The sequence below is a fragment of the Phacochoerus africanus genome, chromosome 1 (assembly GCF_016906955.1).
Source record: "Phacochoerus africanus isolate WHEZ1 chromosome 1, ROS_Pafr_v1, whole genome shotgun sequence".
Lineage (NCBI taxonomy): Eukaryota > Metazoa > Chordata > Mammalia > Artiodactyla > Suidae > Phacochoerus > Phacochoerus africanus.
The window spans coordinates 85,908,856-85,925,494 of record NC_062544.1 but is presented as its reverse complement, the minus strand read 5'-3'; the positions used below and the strand labels follow the sequence as shown (position 1 = coordinate 85,925,494).

General features: G+C 37.2%; 1 long non-coding RNA gene across 1 annotated transcript; it reads right to left on the bottom strand.

Annotated features, from left to right (window-relative positions):
• Positions 1 to 3,476: 3,476 nt before the first annotated feature.
• Positions 3,477 to 6,414, bottom strand: LOC125111978 (uncharacterized). The gene is made up of 3 exons (XR_007130999.1): positions 6,317 to 6,414; positions 5,603 to 5,760; positions 3,477 to 3,659 (listed from the first exon to the last, which is right to left on the bottom strand). It is a non-coding gene; the product is annotated as an uncharacterized LOC125111978 (long non-coding RNA).
• Positions 6,415 to 16,639: the final 10,225 nt, after the last annotated feature.

The following is a 16,639-nucleotide window of genomic DNA, read 5'->3' as shown; positions in this document are numbered from 1 at the left end:
CAGTAAGGCCAGATCTCCTGGAACAAAAATTGTCTATTGCCTTTTTTCCCACTTGGACAGCAAAGAAACTGACTAAGTATTTGCACACTTAAAAAATATATTTTGGAGTTCCCATTGCAGCTCTGCAGGTTAAGAACTTGACTTAGTCTCTATAAGGATGTGGGTTCTATCCCTGGCCTTGCTTAGTGGGTTAAGGATCTGGCATTGCCACAAGCTGCAGCATAGGTAGCAGATGTGGTTCTGATCTGGTGTTGCTGTGGTTGTGGTGTAGGCTGCCTGATGCAGCTCCAATTCAATACCTAGTCTGGGAACTTCCACATGCTGCAGGTGTGGCTATAAAAAAGAAAAAAAAAAAGATTATTTTAATTATGTGTGTGTGTGTGTGTGTGTGTGTGTGTGTGTGTGTATCATTTGGCTACAATATGCCCATGAAGACTAAAATTAAAAGGAAAAAAAAAGATTATATTACTGACAATGCCAAGTGTTACCAAGAATAAAGGGCAAATGAGAGTCTTATAAGTTGAAGGTGTGGGAGTTCCCATTGCGATGCAGAGGAAAAGAATCCGACCAGGAAGCATGAGGTTGTGGCTTCGATCCCTGGCCTCACTCAGTGGGTTAAGGATCCAGTGTTGCTGTAGGTTGTGTGGTAGGTCGTAGATGTGGCTTGGATCTGCTACTGCTGTGGCTGTGGTGTAGGCCAGCAGCTACAGCTCTGATTTGACCCCTAGCCTGGGAACCTCCATATGCCAAGGGTGCAGCCCTAAAAAAAAAAAAAAAAAAAAGCATAAAAAAAATAAGTTGAAGGTGGGATTGTAATAAGATACAACCTCTTTGGAAAAAAGGTTGAACTGTTTCTTATAAAATTAAATATATACTCTATAACTCAGCAATTCTATCCCTAGGTATCTTACCCAAAAGAAATAAAGACAGAAGTCCAAAAAAAGAGGCTTGTACAAGAAAGACAACAATGTAGTTGAATCTCAAAAAATATTATACAAGTAAAAGTAGCCAGATACAGGAGTTCCTGTTGTGGATCAGTGGGTTAAGAACCTGACATAGTGTCTGTGAGGATGCAGGTTCAATCCCTGGCCTCACTCAGTGGGTTAAGGATCAGCATTGCTGCAAGCTAGTGTAGGTTTCAGATACTTCTCAGACCCAGTGTTCCTATGGATGTGATAGCCTGGTAGCTGCAGCTCCAGTTCAACCCCTAGCCTGGGAACTTCCATATGCAGCTGGTGCAACCATAAAAGGAAAAAGGAGGGGGAAAAAAAAGAGTAAACACAAAAGAATACAAGCTCTCTAATTCTGTTTATATGAAGTTCTAGACTTGGGAAAACAACTATTTGATGTTCAAATCAAAGGAAAGTTTGGCCCTTGGTAGGTTGGTGTAGACTTTACTGGGAAGGAACATGAGGGAAATTTTGGATGATGGTGATGGTCTATTATCTTGATAAGCGTTTGGGAGGCAAAGATATGTGCATTTGTCAAAACTAATTAATACAATTTAAGATTTATATACCACATAAATTTTACCCTGAAAAACAAGAAAAAAGTCAAAAAGATATTGAATTCTAGTTAAAGATATGCATGATATAATATTTAGAAATTAAATATCCTCATGTCTGCTACTTACTTTGAAATGTATCAAAAATGTCAGCTATCTACTTACTTATCCATGAGTCAACATAGCAAAGTATATTAAAATGTTAATTATATGTTAATTATAGAATCTAACTATAGATCTATGAGTGTTCATTGTAATAATCTTTTAACTTTTCTATATGCTTGAAGTTTTCCATGATGAAATGTTGGAAAAATACAACTCAAGAATATATTAATATATATTTTTAAAAATAGGTTTGAAGATTTGATTTACCTACAAATTAAAGGTAAGGTACTTGGCAATGAGGAAAGCCTAGGTTTTCATTTTTTCAACTACTCCCATTTCTTGAAATGTGGTGAAGGAAACACAGATAACACAGAAGTAAATAACCACATAAGTCACACCACTAACTACAGAGCAAGACTGAAGGACCTCAGTTTTATGGCACAAGACATATATCTTATGTGTTTTAGAAATAATTTGACTATAGATTTCAAGTGGACTTCTATTTTTAAAAAAATAATAACTGGAGTGAAGAAACCAAGGATATTGGAATATAAATACAGTCTCTAGATCCCTGAGAATTTGTTAAAGATATTTTTTGCTGGTTGTGCAGAAAATTTGGAAAAGCTCATGAGCGCACAGTGAAGAAGAGAGATGCCATCCTCAATCCCATCCTCCCACCAAAAGAAAATCACTGTTAACAATTTGAGAAACTTATTTCCAATGATTTCTCTTTCCACATTGTTAACAGAGTTAAAATGGTAAATATGATATTTCAGTATACTGTAAATACATTTATGTGAATAAAAAATTGTTCATAGAGAATTTTAAAGGCTACATAATGCTATTTTAAATGGGTATGTTGTATTTGGCTATGGAAATGTGAGCATATATGTTGTTTTAATTTTATTCTGCAATAATAATACTGAAAAATGTCTGGGTGAAAAGCTCTTTACATATTTATTCTTTTTAGAACAAAGAATTTCTGGAATGTACATTGAGCAGAGCATATTAGTTGGCCTCTGGGTGAAGAAAAGTCCCCACATGCTCTTGACAAAGTGTCTTATTACTGCAGATAGCTCAATGATATTAAAAACAGGGTGAACCTCAACCCATGGTTTGCCACCATCCCAGCAGCCCATGGAATGAGAATCATGAACTGTCTACACCTGCAGTTCATGCAAACACAGACTTATGCACTGGACAGGAGGTGGGATAGTGGGAAGGAGATGCTGAACTTGATTTGAAGTGTTCCTTTCTACTCCATCAAGGAATGAAACATAATCTAAGCGATGTAGGAGCCCAGCGCTGGAAGACACAGCAGAAAGTGGATGAAGAGTTGTTTTTCTCACAGTATGAGGTTGTGCTTGACCCCTTCCCAAGTTGAGGACCCTGGTGGATATCCCTAGACAGAGCAGCCTCTATATCCTCAAAGGATAAAGAAACTGTATCATGTCAACAGGAAGATGGATAAACCACGGAGCAGAGGTCACCTTTAAAGGAAGTTGGTCAAGTTTTCTGTTTCCCAGTGGAAAAGGGTGAGAACTTTGGACAAGCACTCTGAAGTGGGTATTCACAGCAAAAGAACTTAAACTCAGTATATCCAGTCAGCAAGAGGACCTGGTGCAAGGTGAGAAAAGATTGGCATCTCTCTCATTCTTTGCCTTGGCAAATGACTCAGCTAGAGTGTGATAGAGCCAGCAGACACCAGCTGGAGTTAGCAGAATGGCAAGTATTCAGGAATTTGGCAAACTGGTTCGGTAACTTGAAACTGGCCATGATGCGAGTATTTACAGCATGGAAATCAGCAAACGCCACATATGAGAGCTTTTTCCCCCATCCCTCCTGGAAATCTGGTGTACTACCTCACCATAGCTTAAATCCAAAGCTCCTTTTCTGATTTCCCTCCCGACCCAGTGTTGCCAACTACATTCAGAATTAATTAGGTCCAAAGGAGAACTCACCATATTGTCTTCCAGGTATGATCTTATTTCTGTTAACAATTTATTCTCTTAATAACCAAACTCAAAACCTCCTAATCATATTGGACACTCTGCTCAATAATAACAAAAAGGGGGGGAAAAAAAAGGAGGAGGAGAATTATTTGAGTGGCATTACTTTCTTAACACATTATGTCAGCCCTTATATAAGACCTTTACAAACATTTTCACAACATCTCTTGAAAGAAGTTATTATTGAATTTCTACAAAGGAAAAACTGAAGTTCAGGAAAATTATGTTTCTTACCCAAGTTTTCATAGGTAATAAGTTTCAGAGCTATGATCTGAATCCAGAGCTCTTTGAGTACAAAATCCGCTCATACCCATATGCCATATTCAAACCAATCAGTTCCTAAATTCAGCCCTTAAGCACTTTTTTCACTATTTTTATGAAAGTGTTATTTACATACAATGAAATACACTAATCTTAAATGTATATTGACTGTGTTGACAAATATATACACAATAACTCACATTCCTATCAAAATATAGAGCATTTCCATAACCCTAAAAGGTTTCTTCCTTCCTTATTCCAGAAAATAACCACTGCTTTATTTCATCATAAATGAGTTTTAGTCTGTTCTAGAACTTCATATAAATAAAATCATGCAACACGTACTCTTTTGTGGAAGGTTTTTGTAGCTCAGCAGTTTGAGAGTTATCCATGTTATTCATGTATATCAGTGTTGTGTGTTTTTTAATTGCTGAGTAATATGCCATTGTATGGATAAGTTAATGTTTTTATCCACTTTTTTCTGATGGGCTTATGAATTATTGTCTATTGTGTAGAAGGAAACTATGAACATTCTTATACAAATCTTTTTGTTGACATATGTGCTCATTTCCTTTTGGGTAAAATCTAAAATTTTGAGGGCTAACCCATAGGTTAGGTGTATTTTTACCTATGAGAAATTGTCAGACTGATTTCCAAAGTGATTTTGTAATTTTATATTTTGACTAGCAGAATATGATGATTCCAGTTGTTCCACATCTTTGTCAACACTTCGTATTGTCAGTCTTTTTAATTTTAGCCATCTAGTGAGTATGTAGTGATAACTCATTGTCTTTAATTTGCATTCCCCTAATGACATTTCCTTAATGACATTCAATGTAGATCTAGAGATTGAAGAAAACACAGGAGTATCAGGAATATATTTTTGTTATTTTAGAGTAGGCAAAAAGTCTTTTGACAGGACCCAGAAGGCACCAACTTTAAAAGAAAAAAAAATTGTACATCTGTAAATTTCAAACTGATCTATCTACAATGTTTGAATTGTAGAACTCTAAGTAATTGCATCAAATTAAAAAAGAAAATTATATGTATATACATACATATATATATGGCTTCATCAGAATTAAAACCTTAAGAAAATGAATAAACAAGTCATTTTCTGAAAATAAATATATATACATACAAAAGACTTATGCATAGACTATATAAACAACTCTTTTAACTCAAATTAAAAAAAAATCCAATGAGAAATTATGGGCTAAAGACTGAGCAGATACTTCATAAAAGATATGCAATGGCCAAAAAATATAAGAAACTTTCTCATAGCTTTTCATCTTTACCTTTCCTGGGAGGCCATCATTTTGTATTTTGTACTACAGTTTGAGTATGTATACCTCCAAACTCAAAATGTAAACCACTTGAAAGCAAAATGAATATCTGAGGCATTTTTGTACCCTCAGGGTATATATGTGTGTGGAAACAGAACAGGCTCATAAATATTTTTAAACTGTTATCCATATTATTTAATAAAGTATCTCAAGTCATTTTAGCTGATTATTAATATTGTAACCAAATGAAGCAGTACTATTAAAGTGAGAAGAGATAAAACAGATTCCAAGAAGAATAAGTCTAAGATGGGGGGAATATTTCTCATAGGCAGATGAAATGACATTTCAAGGGTTAGTGTAAAATATAAGAGGAAACAGGGTTAGTGAAATAAAATGACAGAGGTAATGTGAAACAAAGCTTTCCAAAAATAAGATACCTTCTCTTTTGCATTGGGTAATCTTGCATCTATGAAAGCTCAGGGGAAGCTATCAGACCAAAACAGGAAGCCATGCATGTACTCTCAGGCGGAAGTCACCAAGACATGCCTCTTGTGTACTCTGATGTGCATCCTGCTTGCCCCCAAACTCGGATTCCCTGTCAAAAAAGAGACCCAGAAAATGCACACTGAGTTAACAATAGTATTTTCAGAATCTGGGGACATCCTGGAATTCCCATTTGAACTCCTATCCGGCATGCCCTCCCTGAAAGAAAATTTGCTTACTGGGGCACTTGTGACTGACTTATGTGAAACTTGCTGATTCCCCACGATTTGTGAACTACTGTTCAATATTTACAGTAACTTTGAAAGGAATTTTCCAGAAGTAAAGGCTTATTTGAATCAATTATTTTATTATTTTAAAATAATTATGCATTCTGTTAGAAATAATGACTTCAAGAACCAGTTCTTTTCAGGAAAAAAAAAAAAATCCCTGAAAATATATTCCAATGATCTTATTTCTGTCCCAGATTTCAAACTAATTTGTATAAATGATTTAATTCCCATGTATTGTTGGTTTTTTGGGCTTTTTTTTTTTTTTTGGTTCTTTCCTGATCACAACTTTGACACACATGGAAATTCTGACCAATAGGAACAATTCTCATGACTTTTCCTTTTTGAGAGTCTCAGGATGGGGAAAAAAAGGAAACTTACCGAATAAATTAAATTACATTTCATGACTAGAGCAGTAAACAAGAGGATTAGAGGGACACTCTGGGTAGGGTTCATACAGGTCCTGGGAAAAGAAGGAAAAACAGAAGGGTGTCTTTTTTTAAAAAAAGAAGAGTTAAAAGATTCGGAATACCCTTTGAAAAATGACATCACAGAGCTATAAACTGTGTGTGTGTTTGTGTTTTGGGATGTGGAGAAGGTGTATGAGAATCAGAGAAAAAAAAACCTTAAGTGAAAATTATAATTTTGTCAGGAAAACCTTGGAATAAACATATTTATCTATATTCAAGCAAAACACACCCAGATAATTAGCAGAACTCCTAAAGTAATATGATTCACCCTAGATGCCACCTCAGAAGCATTTTTCTGCAATTGAATAGAGCCATCTAAAGCACGTGCACACACACTCTCTCTCTCTCACACACACACACACTCATTCACTCACTCTTTAACACCAGACTTGACACTTTAGTAAGGGAAGAAGAAGATGGAAATAGCAAAATGGCAGACAGGTGGACATACTTACGAACCTCAAACCTCTTGATGTTTCATTTCTTTCTCAAGTTTTCTCAGTGAAACTGAAAAAGAAACGAATGTGTTATGACCAGGGATGGGAGAGAACAAAAAGTTCAAACTTCTAGACTGACATCAAGGTAAAAGCGAATTCATTCCAGTTATTCCATTCTTCGTCCTTTCAAATTATAAATAGACTGAGGAGCCATGTTCAAGACTCCTCTGCTCTCTCCCTCTTTCAGGGCAACAGCATTGGCTTAGATTTTTCAACAAATTTGATGCATTCCTCTTAATATATGTATATCATTTTTTAAATCCATCACATTGTTCAAATGCTCAAGGAGAGCCTATTGTACTGAAAAGGACTTCTTTAGTTTATATAGATCAAGTTTTCCAATTTTGGCATTTCAGACTTCTCTAAAATGTAGCGTTATCAGAATAGAATCCCATCTCACCATCAGTGAATGGCTCTCCCACAACCAAATGTCAACTTTCAGCATGTTATTTTTGTATTTCAACTTAGAATCTTTATGTGACTATCTATCCATTTCTAAGTTGAATTTTGCCGGGTGGTTTAAAGCATTTACATCCTTTCACATCTCTTCTTTAAGATGCTTAGTTTAGCATCTTACATTTTCCCGGCAGGGTTTTCTTCGTGCATAATTCTTTGGCACCCCAGGCGGCAGGCTCTGAAACAGTTGTTGGGCTTTCTGTGGTTCCCAAACTCTTCCAAGGAATATGGGCAACTTGGGAGCAGCCGGAAGGATTTGGTGCCTGGGGTCATGTGCACTGTTTGTGTAGAGAATTAGCACCTCAGAAAAAAAAAAAAAAAAAAAAGATGTAAAGAAGGTGTTCCTGATGGCTTGGAGGGCAGAAGCAGGAAGCCCAATCAATCTGTTTCAGCACTATTTGGTGTTTCATCAGCACTACCCACATTTCGGATTCTGGTTTCGTAACCTCAATGTTTGTAGCCAGGGCTGACACTGTTTGAAATTATGATTTAGGAAATGTCAGTCAGAATCCATGATCTTGGGAGAGGTTTTAATAAGCATGTTGTTTATTTGGTCATAGAAGAGTCTAAGGCCTGTCTTATTCCTTTTTGCTCCTTTGCAGAGATGCAGAGCAAATTTTTGAGGGACCTTGGTACTGATATAGATGTTCTTAAAATTCTGTGCTTTAGCAATCAATCTCTAATGACTATTTAAGATCTAAATATCTGAAACATAAGTGGTGAAAAAGACACCTGCATTAAGGTAGTACCAACAATAGCTACCAGCTATGTGATGGTAACTAGGGGCAGCCATAAGACTAAGATATTTACCTACAGCTAATCTTTAAAATAATGCTACAACCTAGGTATATTATTTATATTTTATAGATAAAGAAGTGGAACCTTTACATTGCTAAAAGTATATCGCCTTGACCCCAAAGCCTAAGTTTTTGACCGGTACCCTATACTGCCACTCTTTGTAATACATTTAAGTATATTTTGAAAAGGTATCGCACTCTATAAATGTCAGGTAGTGTTATCATGGCTCTTGGAAAAGAGTCTTAATCTTGCACTATTCTTATCGCTACTCTCTAACAGAAGAAATGCCTTAAAGTGTTTTGAATGGTACAGCCATCCTTGTGAGTAATTTAATCGAGTGTAGTTATATCTTTTGGAATCAGGGGCAGGAATACTTCAAGGTAGTGTTTTACAATTTCAAGAGCTCACAATATGGGCCAGTGTCATCTGCAGCTGCTGTTACCCACTCCTGAGTGTGGAGAAGGAAAAGCCTAGGCAAAAAATAACAAACAGAACAACTACTTCACGGCTGACGATGGCCTGAGATGCCTACATTTTTCGGCTGTGGTTGCAAAGAAAGCATTTGCTTTCTGAGAGCACTTCAAAACGAGGTCAGTTATCCACTCTTTGGAAGACACCTATATGTTAAAGTCTCTAAGGAAAAAGCTTTGTTTCCGGGACACCACAAGTTAAAGACCTCTGTTTCTATAATCCACCACTATCATTTTGAAGTGAGATATCCACTGGAGGTCAGAGGTCAAGACACCTGAAGCAGAAAACACCACCAATATGTTTAGTATTTCCGTAACACTCTTCCAACTTTTGTGGATATGACATTTCATAGTTTGAGGGTTATGGTTTTCTGACATATCTCTCTGGAAGAAATATTATATGTCAGTGGTTCCTGAAATAGAAAAACACATCACTGTTGAGACATGACAGTGCTTTTGCTAATAACTTGATAATTTTGGCAGCAAATAACCAATTGCAAGTTATCAATAATTGCTTTATTAAGCAAACAAATTTCAGCAATATCCCTCCAATGAAATAGTGCATTCAAGACATCAATCCTTTGTTTTTTATCCCTGTATTTTTTATTGAAATAGTTGATTTATAACATTGTATTAGTTCCTGGTGTACGTCAAAGTGATTCAAATACACACATACACATATTCTTTTTCAGATTCTTTTCCATTATACATTGGTACAGATACTGAATATTGTTCCCTATGCTATACAAGTCTTTTTTTAATCTATTTTATATACAGTAGTGTGTATCTGTTAATCCCAAACTCCTAAATTATTCCTCCTCCACACTTCCCCTTTGGTGATCATAAATTTGTTTTCTGTGCATGACATCAACCCTCAAGCTGAAAAAAAGGAATTAATCTGTTATTGAGGCAACTAAAGCAATCTAAATTATAGCTGTGAATTTGGTCTCATCCATAGATTAGGGGAACTACTTTGTTGATCTCAATGGATTCTTGAATTTTTAAGAATTTCCTCTCTCTCTCTCACTCACTCCTACTTTTTCCCTCAATTGAAGAAGAGTCTGCAGGACTGAACCAATGTAGTAAGTGTCTATTAAGGTATTCAGAGAGAGCCAGCACAACTGAAAAACCGTTTCTATCACTTGAGAGGGGGTGTCAATACACCCTTCTTGACGAGGTAAGATACCTGTGATCACGCACCTTCAGGAGAGAGCAGATGGGGTGTGTTTGGGTGAGAAAGGTGAATAAGCTGACTTGGGGACCATCCAAGCCAAGAGTAGCTCAGAAACTGGAATTGGAATATAGATCAGAGCTACGGTGCCCAACTGATTTCTACCCCGCTCTGATTTTTAAGTTCCTGTTAAAAAACCAAGTGGTGAAGCTGTCCACATTACCTTCTTTCAGCACTTTTACCACCCCCCCACCTGCCTGAAGGAAGTCTAATTTATTGTTGTATACAATCCTGACTTGTTTTGTGTCATTACCAGTTTATCCCATTTTGTTTTACACTGTACTCTGCTTTGTTCTGGAAGGGAAACCTTGAAAATTTCAACTTCTCCAAGGACACTGGGATGGAGAATCCATGGTAGGTTTTTGTCATTTCTATCAGCCTCTCTCTACAGAGACAGTTGGAAAGATCATAGGATTCTGTGTAAATTATTATTCCTCAGTTAATGAGACAAGGGCTTTGACCAATTAACATACACTTCTTAGCCTTTAAAAAAATGTGGGAACAGGGGAGTTCCCGTCGTGGCGCAGTGGTTAACGAATCCGACTAGGAACCATGAGGTTGCGGGTTCGGTCCCTGCCCTTGCTCAGTGGGTTAACGATCCGGCGTGGCCGAGAGCTGTGGTGTAGGTTGCAGACGCGGCTCGGATCCCGCCTTGCTGTGGCTCTGGCGCTCGGATCCCGCCTTGCTGTGGCTCTGGCGTAGGCCGGTGGCTGCAGCTCCGATTCAACCCCTAGCCTGGGAACCTCCATATGCCGTGGAAGCGGCCCAAGAAATAGCAACAACAACAACAATAACAACAACAAAATGTGGGAACATCTTTAAGAGATTTCTGCATAAATAGCTAAAACCGTGTGTGTGTGTGTGTGTGTGTGTGTGTGTGTGTGTGTGTGTGTGTGTAGGGGGGGAGTCAGATGGACAGGTAGGCAAGTATGTGTGCACACCCCTTAGGTTTGGGTTAGAAGCTAGAGAGAGAGTTAAAAGTTAAAAATAATAGGCACACTCTCAAAAGTCTAAGAACTGTTTTCAGTTGGAATCTTAAAGAAGGGTTTGAGTGGTTCATATTCTATCTAAAATGGTTTGTTCATAAATAATGAATGTTAGAAAGGCAGAATGCCTAAAGTCCCTTTACATCAGAAAGGAAATTTATGATCCCTTCAAAGTTTTAAATCATTTCAGGCTGTGTAAAACGAATACCTCTAGGCATTATTCCTGACCTAAGTTCTACTCTGCAAACTTGTGAGAACTATATTCCATATAAGGCAGGGTTAATCAACCTCAGCATTACTAATATTTTGGACCAGATAATTCTTTGTTGTTAGGGGCTGTCCTGCGAATTGTAGATGGTTTGCAACATTCCTGGCCTCTACCCGCTAGATTCTTAGTAGCAACCCCACCATCAGTTGTGAGAATCAAAAATGTCTCCAGACATTGCCAAAAATCCCCTGAAAAAGATAGGGACAGAATAACCCCAGTTGAGAACCACTAATATAAGAATAACTATGTAGCATGTGTGTAGTAGCAGAGGGGGTTGGTTTTACTAAAAACACTAAGATAATTTCACCCTTAAATTTGGTATTGCACATTGAAAAACATGGCTGCAATAGTTGGTATCTCTTCCTGTAAGATGTAGAGTGTATTTCTCCTCCCTTCAAATCTAGCCTTGTTTTTAAAGAGTTTTAACAAAAAGTACATAAATGGCATTATGTGACATCTGAAGCTAGGACTTCCAGCTTCCAATCTGCTGTCTTAGAGTGCTTCCCTGGAACCACCATGTAAGGAATCCAGTGGTCTCCTTAGAAAGAAAAACAGAAATGCACCAACCAATGGCAAGAAACAACCAGACATGTGAATGAGTCTCTCTTGGGTTTTGCAGACCAGCTGATTCTCAAGCTAATTCAGCCTGATAAGTGAACCTGGGTGAAACCAGCAGAAGAAATAACCAGCCTACTTCTAGAATTGAGAAATAAGGAATTGTTCCTGTTTTAAGCCTCTAAGTTTTGGGGTGGTTTCTCATGCAACAAGGACTGACATGGGTCCTCAACATGGACCTAACCTATGCTGCTTTTGAGAAACCCCTATGTGAAATGTGGTGGATCAGATCCAAAGGAGTGAATGACTTCTGGTTAGAGTCATGAAGATATGATTCCTAGTGACCTCAGAGACTGCATAAGGTTCTCAATAGCACATGTGCACATTAGATACTAACTTTTCAGAACTTCATTCAACTAAATTAGGGGGGAAAAAAGCATTTATACAGTATCAACAATGTACAAAGTACCTAAAAGGATGAGAGGGGAGGCCATAGTTCATAGTCAGATGCTGTGAGAGACAGATGCAGAGATGCCAATGGAGTCTGCCATGTCCTTGCTTTATCCTCTGCCCTGTGTCTAGCTCTTCTCACCAACTGCTGGCCCTGCTAACCAACAGCTACCCCAAACTGGATGCTCTGCTGGCTCTCCTTCGTATTGTAACTTTAGCATCTGGGCATGCCTAGCTTCCAGATTTTCCTGTCAGTAATCACTTGTCCTCTTGTAAAGTGTATCAAAAGGGCTGGCTGATGGTTTCTATCTGATCCTTAAACTCTTCCTTTTGGACTTCTCTCAAACGTCTCCCCATTTGTATAACATCTTCCTACACCAGGTTCTTTATATTTGATACTTATGGTGTTTCTGACCTCCAAATCGAACCATGGCAGGTACGGTAATACAACAGTTCAAAAAGAGGAAATGTTGAGAATAGATTTTGCTCTGGCATTCTATGTGATCACACTGAATTTTGAGGATCACAATTTATTTGATTTCTTATTATCAGTGATACTGGAAAATGTCCCTATGTTATCATATCACACAGTCCCCTCACTCTTCACCTAGTCATGGAGAAGCAGAGGTTAGAAGAAAACATTAAAATCACTCCTGTTCCTTAGAGTTGTTCCAGTTATAAATCCAAGAGGACTCTAGAGGTAGCAAAGGGGATTAATACACTGTCTAAACAGATACAGATCTCATGGGCAAAAACTGTATCAAAGAATAGGAATCAGAGCATTTTAAAATCAGAAGCAGGGAAAAAGTAACACTGGGTATTTACTGAGACAAGATAATGTTGATGCCTTTTGAAGGAAGATGTATCTTAGAAATAATTTAAATAGGTTTCAGAGCCTGACATAAATACCAAAATACCACAAGAAAAATATGTAGGCAAATGTAACCTTGAGAGGCATAAATCAGTAAAGAATAAAAAATTTTCTGTAAGACAAATTGAAATGTGTCAGGGAGAAACAAATGCTACGAGCTTGGTAAAATTGAGTGTTGGACTTCTGAAAGTACTGTATGTGCAAAAAAGTTATGATGTTCATAATGTATTTCATGATGGTTAGGAGAAATTTTGAAATTATAAAAACAAGGCTGCAAGCCTAGAATTCTGAACTTAGATAGTTTTTTAAGCTCAACAGATAAGGTCAAACATATGCTATTTGTATTTCTTATGTTTGGCTCTAAATGGTTAACCCTGGGCCAAAGTGGATGGAAGATCTACACAGACTCTAGAGGACATCAGAAATCACCTGGGGTCTTGCTTAAAATATGCCCCCTGGACTCACATCCAGAGATCCCAATTCAATAGATCCTGAATGGAATCAGGATGTTTCTACTTTTTGAAATATTCCAGATGATTCTGACCTCTATAGTCCAAGATCATACCTTGAAAAATGGTTATCTGGACCCAAAAGAATGAGTCCACAGGCTCTGTGCTGAGTATACTAAGTGAAAATATCTAAATGATATTTTAAAGTATAAAAATACCACATAATGTCCAATACGACACTTTGCTGAAGAAACATATTATTTGCTTGGTTCCCAAGTAAAATGCATTAAGCTCATTAGTTGTGCATGTGTATACACATGAGTGACTGCAAGTGTGTGTGTGTGTGTGTGTGTGTGTGTGTGTGTGTGTGTGTGTGAACATCCTGCATGAATACTACTTGGCTATTGGCAGTTCTGTCTCAGATGTGAAGGCAAGAGGGCCTCAAATATGCTAGCAGACCCAGGAAGATAAGCCCAGACCAAAGCAGAAATTTTCTGCTATAGTGTACTGTTAATTCCAAAGAAATGTACAAAATTACTCATGTGAATGTATTGATTAAGGAAAGTCTATTTTCTTTCTAATAAAATATATTTTGGAAAATTGAGGACAAGAGTTCACTCTGAAGACTTAACATTTGGCAAAAGGGGAAAATGTTGAAACATCCATCTTTCCAAAATGGCAAAGGAGTTTACATTTTGTATTTAAGGATTTTGCAATTAATTCAGGTGTGGACTGGGATATTAATCATCTACACACAGCATTTCAATTTTTCCTATTTTTTTTGTGAGTGGAAATGTCATTGCATTTAACAAGGACAAGTGTTTCAAATAGTCTTGTTTGCATCCTTGCTTTATAGACTTTGTTCCATCTGTCTGAAATGCTTTCCCTGTACCTTCTTCACTTAATTAAATCCTACTTTTGCCTGAGACTCAGCTTAAACTCCACCTCCCCAGGGTTTTCCTTGAAAAGCTCCCCATTGCCACACACTGACCCTCCTACACTGTGGAGGGTAATATCGGTGGTTCCCTCCATCACTGCCTGGTGACCCTAATGTCTGTAGCATCTTTGCCTCCACCAGTAACCTCTGAGTTCAATGAGATTGAAAGTTTCATCCTATTTGTTTGTATCTGTTTCTGATTAAATAGTAGGGGTTTAAAAATCTGCATATAAGTGGGTTTTTTTAAGTGAAATTATTAACATTTGGTAAATCCCAATGAAACATAATATTAGTGCCTGAGTGTTAGTTGCATGTATTCAAAAGACCAAGAGGTTGGAGTTCCCATTGTGGCTCAGTGAGTTAAGAACACAACTAGTATCCAGGAGGATGCGGGTTCAATCCCTAGTCTCACTCAGTGGATGTTGCCTCTAGCTAAGGCTTAGGTTGAAGATGCAGCTCAGATCTAGGGTGGCTGTGGCTGTGGTGTAGGCCAGCAGCTGCAGCTCTGATTCAACTCCTAGCCTGGGAATTTCCATATACTGCCAGTGCAGCCCTAAAAAGGAAAAAAAAAAAAAAGTCGCAAGATGTGTAACGTACCACATCGAGAGAACCAAATATAATAACATACTATAAACCCACAGCAGCAAACATGTACATCAATACACAACTAAAAGTAGCATGACCCGCTATGTTGAACTGCTACAAAGTGGAATCAGAATTTTTTTTCCCATTACACTGCAAAATACACACACACTGGTGCACACACACACAAACACACTCAAAGGCAGTGAAGTTTTCTTTTGTTTGCTCTGTCCAGCACCCAGCACAGAGCTAAGCAAATAGCAATGTTCCGATTTCCTTTGCTCTTATTAATAGGAATAGTTTAGTACTATTCTTTGAGGTAAGTGTACTAGTTCTCCTTACCAAAAATAGGAAAACAAATAAGTACTTGACTTTCAAAGAAAAGGCATAAAATATTTCCTCCCTACACCTGAATGAAACAGGATTGAAAATCAACTATACTTCAATAAAAAATAAAAATTAAAAAATTCCTTTCCATTGATAAATTTATTTAAAATACAATTTCATCACTAAATTAGTATTGTTTATTTTGATCCATTTTTACATTTATTTTGACTGTTCAAAACTTTTTTTAAAAAGTACAGACTGCTTATTTGTTTTCTCTTCCTTTTTCCCACTGCGAGTTGAGCTGAACAACGCCAAACAAACTGTGGTTAGGGAAACGAGTTTTGCTTTTAATCAATTAAATTAAAAGTTGGCATATGAAGCTCATAGCTCCTTAAAATAAAAACTAAATAAAGAAGAAGTAGTTTAATATTTAGACAGTGAGACAATAATCAGTACATAATAAAAACAGACATCTTTAAATAGATAAAAGTGACAATTCTATATAATGCATAGGATTTACTCCAATAACCTCCAAAATTAATATCTCATGAAAGAGTGGGCACAAATCACCACATCTTATTCAGTGCAATCAGATTGAAGCTGAATATAAAGCTATCATTGCAGAGGAATATATATCCTCAGCAAACAAATATTATTCAGGTAGGAAGATAAACACACATGGGAAGAGAAGCATGTATATATTTCAAATGAAAAACTGTTCATTGAATGAAAAAAATAAAAAAGGATTCAATATTTTGAACCCTACATTCACCTCAAAATCCCGAATCATTCTCACTCTTAATTCTTAATCTTATATCTTAACACTTAATCTTATATCAAAAATATATTTTATTTAAAACATGGAGAAGAACTGAATAGACATTTTTTCAAAGAGGAAGTGCAGATGGCCAACAGGCACATGAAAATATGCTCAATGTTGCTAATCATTAGGGAAATGCAAATGAAGACCACAATGAGATATCACCTCACACCTGTCAGAATGACTGTCTTCAAAATGCCTACAAATGTTGGTGAGGATGTGGAGAAGAGGGAACCCTTGTCCGCTGTTGGTGGGAATGTAAATCGGTGCAGCCACTATGGAAAACAGCATGAGGGTTTCTCAAAATGATAGATACTTTATGATATCGCTTATATGTAGAGTCAGAAAAATAGAACAAACTAGTGAATATAACATGAAAGAAGCTGATTCTGCAGTTCCCGCCATGGCGCAACGGGATCCGTGGCATCTCTGCAGCTCCAGGACACAGGCAACTGTGGCTTTGATCCAATCCTTGGCTCACCCTGAGAACTCCATACACCGCAGGTGCAGCCAAAAAAGGGAAAAAAAAAGCAGATT